The sequence below is a fragment of the Fukomys damarensis genome, unplaced genomic scaffold (assembly GCF_012274545.1).
Source record: "Fukomys damarensis isolate Sample0158 unplaced genomic scaffold, DMR_v1.0_HiC HiC_scaffold_9, whole genome shotgun sequence".
Classification (NCBI taxonomy): domain Eukaryota; kingdom Metazoa; phylum Chordata; class Mammalia; order Rodentia; family Bathyergidae; genus Fukomys; species Fukomys damarensis.
Window position 1 is genome coordinate 5,741,141 of NW_022900921.1, and position 6,363 is coordinate 5,747,503.

Below are 6,363 nucleotides of genomic sequence, written 5' to 3' on the forward strand. Positions count from 1 at the left end.
GCGCTAGAGCGCTAGAGCGGCCGACTGGGATGGGGCCGTGACAAAGGGAGGACCAGGGCTGCCCGCAGGCACGCTTTGTGCAGACCCGGGGACGGGCCGCCGGGCGCCTCCCGGAAAGGGGAAGAGAGCGGGCACATGCAAATGGACGGGGACTGCGTCCCTGGCAGGGTTGAGCCTCGGAGCGTGGCGACGGGAAATTCCCTCCTGGAGGAAGTCGGCCGCTGAGGGTAGATCTCGAGTGTCTCCTTAAGGAAACGATTTTGTGTCTGCGGTGCTGGGGATCGAACCCAGCGCCTTTGCCCTAGCCTGTTTCTCCAACCTTCTTTCTGAGTTTGATTTACTTACGCGTGCTTTTGGAGGCAGGCTCTCCCTGTATAGTTCAGCCTGGCTTTCAACTGCTGTAGCCCAGGCCAGCCTCAGAAAAGCCTCACTGCAATCTTCCTGCCTCAGTCTCCCCAGTGCTGGGGTTACAAGCATGCGACACCACGCCCATCTATGTTTCTTATTTTGTGACTGGGTCTGGCTCCTTCACTAAATTGCTCAGGCTGGGCTCGAATTTGTGCCGCTTGCCTCATCTGGGATTAAAGGCTTGGACCACCAGGTCTGTTTCTCCCTCTTTTTTTTTTTTTTGAGGCAGGTTCTCACTGTGTAATTGAGGCTAGCTTCGAATTTGAAGCAATCCTCCTGCCTCAGCCTTCCCAGTATTGGGATTACAGACATGCACCACCACACTCAGCCTGTTTTTTTCATCGGAACAGACTTGGTGAAGGATGTTCAGGAAGATTAATTTCATAGTTGAAGAAAATGAGGTCCAGAATGCTGAGCTTACTATCTCACCCCAATCGCCTTTTTTCTTTAATAGCTGTTTTTATACAGTACACTAGGGTAGTTAAGGTCTTCTGTGGATGAGTCTCTATATTCAGTTCACTTAGTAGCATCTACTGTAATCCCTTCTGTGTAGAGAAAGGCACCTTCGTTTCCAGGACTTGAGTTTATTATTTATTTTGTTAATTTGAGTTAGGGTCTTGCTGTGTAGTTCATGCTGGCCTTGAACTTGCTATGTAGCCCGGGCTGGCCTCAGGTTCCCAAGTGTTGGGATTACAGGTGTGCGCCATCAAACTAGACTACATTACAGTGTTTTAAAACCAGTGTACTTCTTGGTTTTATATTGTTTTTGTATTTGAACTATATCTAATAATTTAACTTTACATCACGATGCACTTCAGACAGAACTGTTAAGTTTTGAGACTAGGTCTTCAGAGTTGATTTGTTGGTACCATAGACTGAACTCGGGACCTTGTGCCTTTTGGGGCAGGCAGCGGAACCACTGAGTTAAATCCCCAGCCCCAGAGTTAATTTTGAATTGAATGGCTTTTAGCTTTTTTCTTTTTTTTTTGGTACGGAGATCGAGGCAGGCCCAGTGCCACTAAGCTAAATACCTGCCCATTTTAGCTTGTTTTTTTTTGTTGTTGTTGTTAAAGAAATGTACAGATGCTTTTGAGCATCAGTTTGTGTGTGTGTGTGTGGGGTGTTTGCAATCAGAAGAAACACTGCACATCTTTTATTTGGGGGGGGGGAACAGGGTCTTGCTATTCATTCTGGCCTCAAAAATTTAAGGCTGTCCTCCTGCCTCAGTCTCCCAAGTTCTGGGAATACAAGTATGCACTACCACAGCTGGTTGCACATCCTTTTAAAGAGATTACAAATTGAGAAAATTTAATATTTGTGTTTCTATTTACCAACTATTTCCCTTCTTACTAGAAAGCACTGATAAAACGATTAAAACATTGTGTGCCCCAATTCTTAACCTTTGTTGATGTTGCCATAAAGAACAGATTGCTCTTGCCGGGCGTAGTGGCGCACGCCTGTAATCCCAGCACTCCGGAGGCTGAGGCAGGAGGAGGATCACTGAATTCGAGACGAGACCAGCCTGGGCCACGTAGTGAGTTCCAGGTTCAGTCTCAACTACATAGTGAGGCCCTGTCTCAACCCCTACCCCCCAAAAAAATAGATTGCTTTAGAGTATAACATGGTTTTATTTGAACTTGCCCTGTGTGCTTGTTCATTTGCATTTGGAGATAAGATGTTTCATTAGCATTTTTATTTAATACTAAAGTATTACTAAATGTTAAAACACTGTGATGACATTCAAACTAAATTTATCTAGCTATTTTTAGTGCACCAGAAAAAATACATCAGAATGAGATTACTTTCCTTCTTAACCAAGTCAGAATTTTATTACTATCATTTTCAAATATTAAAAAATACTGTACTGTTTTGGCCTCATGCAAATGGTTCTCATTTGGGTGGGAAAAGGAACACTGATTATTTCCCAGATGGTCCCTGAACTGATTGATCGCTTATGCATCCATTTGTCAAGAACGATTGGATTGGAGCGATTGAAGTGATAAATGTGGGCTCTCCCTAGGTCCAGCCAGGTTACTTCTGTTGTCGTTGGTGCCTTTCAGACCAAGCGACTCAGGCTCAGTTTGGTGTTTGTGCTTGGTAGTGCAGTTCAGGAACGGGAGGAGACATTGGCAGTGTTTGCTCTTGGCCTGCTTTAAAGCAGCTCTGTTTGCGTTATGGATTTTTTAGAACTTGTGTTAGTACTTTGCATAGGAGGTAAAAGGCACGAGTTAGGGTTACATTTTCATAGGCTTATAATTGTATGTGGTTCTTTGGATGAATGAGGACAGTGTTAAAAGATGTAGTTTAATACAAGCCTAAGTATGTGGCTAAAATCACTTTGCTTTATTTTTGTCAATTTAATGAAACTGCCTATATAGTCTTTTTACATTCTGCAAACTTTTTTTTTTTTTAAGGTTGCACTCTTCATTTAATTACATGTGCTTTTCCATCACCTTAGGTAAAGCTTTTCTGACTTTATTTTTTTGGTACGGGGGTAGGGGGGTGTCGAACTCAGGTCCTCGCACCTGTGAGGCAGTCGCCAGAACCACAGAGCTAAATCCCCAGCCCTCTTCTGACTTTATAAAGAGGGTAATTGTAAGAGTAGGCAGGTCAAAAAAGAAAAGCCCTCCCCTACCCCCAGTCAGTTGTCCACAGTTAGTGGAAAAACCTATACTGTCCTTCCAAAACGGAGTTAAATTTAGATTCAGCAGCTGGAGTCCCAGTTGTAGTTGGTGATCCCTCTGGCAGCTAACACAGTTTATATTTTTATATTTCAAAAAACAGCTTTCTGATTGTTTTTTGTTTGTAGACCTTTATCCTGCCTTATTTGGGAAGCCTGAGTTGTAAGCTAGGTGAGCAGTTTAAGAGCTAGGAATAATACACTGAAAAGCTTGTGTTACAAAGCTAAAAGCACCAGTGGCTGGGTGTGGTGGGGCACCCCTATAATCCTAGCACTTGGGTGGCAGAGGTTGGAGGATCCTGTGAGTTAGGGGCCAACCTAGGTTACATAGTGTGACCACATCTCAACAAAAAAGCGAATGGCAATACGAAATTTTTTTGTTACAGGCTTTGCCCTAGTAAACGGAATCTTTAGATTTTTATAATGATGCTTTTTGGCATATATGCTGTATTTCAGTTTTTTTTTTGGTACTGGGCATTGAACTTGGGTCCTTGCGCTTACAAGGCAGGCCACTGAACCGCTGAGCTATATCCCTGGCCAATATATGCTGTATTTTAAAGTTTTAATTTAAAAATATAAAGATGAAAGGTGATTCAGAAATCTGCGTTTTGGACATGTGTGCTTTGTAGAGAGATAAAAATTTTTTTTGATACCAGGGATCGAACTCAGGCCCTTGCCCTTTCAAGCAGGTGGTGGAACCACTGAGGTAATCCCCGGCCCTGTAGAGATATAATTTTTGTTGGGTATTTAAGTGACTGATAGTGTCACCATGTGGTTGTATAATCTTTTGCATGTTTTTAGGTTTTTTTTTTTTTTTTTTTTTTTTTTTGAGTGGTCTTAAACTCACTCTGTAACCCATGGTGGTCTGGACCTCATGATAATTCTCCAGCTTCAGCCTCCCTTTTTTTTGTTTTTTTGAGACAGGGTCTCACTATGTAGTTGAGACTGACCTGGAACTCACTGTGTAGCCCAGGCTGGTCTCGAACTCACAGCGATCTTCCAGCCTCAGTCTCCCGAGGGCTGGGATTACAGGCATGCGCCACCACGTCCGGCCAGCTTCAACCTCCTAAGTGCTGGAGTTGCAGGCATGTACCACCAAGCCTGGCCTGTTTATCTTTTTAAATGCTCTGGATTGAACACAGGGCCTAAGGTCATACTCTCCAGCAGGAATTTTCTCAGATTTGTTGTTGTTGAGACAGTCTTTCTATGTTATGAAGTATGGGCTGGCCCTGTCCTCACAGAATAGCCCAGACTGAGTTTGAGATTCTCTGCCTCAGCCTCCTGAGTGCTGGGATTATAGGTGTGAACTACCATGCCCATCTAACTTCACTGATTTTTGTACTGAAGTATTTTTCTTTCAGAAAAACAGTATTTTTGAGATAATAGTCTTTCAGAACTTAAAAAAGAGTGTAACAGAGAGGTCATGTGTATCCATTATCCAGCTTAAATGTTTGTATTTTATATTACACAGTACATGTAAGATTGATAAGTCATATGAACTGAATGACAGACTGAGTTTCCTTAGGTTTTCCAGGAATGTCCTTTTTCTGTCCAGGGTCCACGGCAGGACGCCTCCTCCTGTGTGCTCTTGTCTAGTGGTTTCTGATGTACGAGTTTCTTTCCTTTCCCTTTCCTGACCCGGGTGTTCATGGTCTTACTTTTTCTTGTCTCCCCTTAGGGAACAACATCGGGGTGTGACGTTCTTAGTGAGATCTCACCGGTGCCTATTGTTGCTGTTTGGGTTAATCTTGTGTTTGGGCAGGGTGGCATGGGGGCGTTCTCTCCTTTTACCGTATTACGCATTAGAAGCTAGTCATAAATTCAGCTCATACTGAAGGGAAGGGAGGGCTAGGCCAATTTTTTTCCCCTTTGGTAGCAGGATTGAACTCAGGACCCTGCTCTTGGCAGGCAGGTGCGGCGCCGTTGAGCTACATCCCCAGCCCTATTTGTTTTTGACTCAAGGTCTCACTGTAGTCCAGGCCAGCCTTGAACTTGCTCAGACTGAGCTCAGATTTGTAATTCTGCCTTTGCCTCTTGAGTGCTGGGTTCACCAGTGTGCAGCACCATATCAGGCTTGCATCCTGTTCCCTTTAGGAAAAAATCTGAAATTTGGAGGCGTGTGCTACTGTGGTTACTATATTTGGGAGACATCCTTTAAGTCATACAAATATTTTGCTCTTTAAAGTTTCTTCCCTCATTTTTAGTGTGTGTGTGTGTGTGTGTGTGTGTGTGTGTGTGTGTATTGGGGATGAACTCAGAGCCTTTACCCTGAGCATCATCCCCACCCTTTTTCATTTTTTGGAGACAGTCTTCTTGCTGAATTGCCCAGCTTGGCTTGAAACTTGTGGTCCTCCTGCCCTTCAGCCTACTGAGTAGGTGGGATCACAGGCATTAATCCTGGCATCTGTATTTTTCCCCCCAGTAGTGGGGATTGAACCAAGGGCCTTTACACTGAGCTACACCTCCTGTTTTAATTTTTTTGAGACATTTTGGCTGAGTCATTAAGTTGACCAGGATGGGCTCAGACTCTCTGTTCTCCTGTTTTAGCCTCTTAAGAGTGCTAGGATTATAAGTGTATGCCATGTCTGGCCTTTTGAGATGGGGTCTTACTATGTTGAGGATGGCCTTGAACTCACTAAGTAATAACCCTGGTTAGCAGAGATCCTCCTTCACCTTCCTGAATGCTGGGGTTACAGGCTTGTCCCACCACACCCATGCCTTGTTTTATAGCCTTGAACTTTGGATCTTCCTTCCTCAGCCTCTTCAATGCTGGAATTGCTGTAGGTAGATGTGTATCCAGAAGCTTGGATTTCAAATTATCATTGGCATCTAACGGTGACTGTTTACTCATCATTTCTTCTACATTATTTTAAATTCTCGGTAATGAAGATTTATTTCTTTACTCCATGATAATATCAATATGAACTTTGGGCTATATCCAGTATTCTGATTTTTTACTTAGTATTTGGTTGCCCAAATTATTTCAGCACTGTCTTTTGTGATTTTTGATGGTTTTCTCTTTTTGGTTTTTTTGTTTTTTGAGACAGGGTCTCACTATGTAGTTGAGACTGACCTGAAATTCACTATGTATACCAGACTGGTCTCAACTCACAGACGGTCCTTCTGCCTCTCAACCTCCCAACTGCTGGGGTTACAGGTGTGTGCCACTATGCCCGGCTCGTTTTCTTTTTTTAAAAAGCACTTTTCCTTTTTTGGGACAGGATCTTACTGGCCTTTAACTTTTGTTCTGTTTTTTTTTTTTTTTTTTTTTTTTT

General features: G+C 43.3%; 1 protein-coding gene across 1 annotated transcript in view; it reads left to right on the forward strand.

The window, feature by feature from the left end:
- G3bp1 (G3BP stress granule assembly factor 1) overlaps window positions 1-6,363 on the forward strand; it is a 36,296-nt gene that overhangs the window by 905 nt on the left and 29,028 nt on the right. The window lies entirely within an intron of this gene.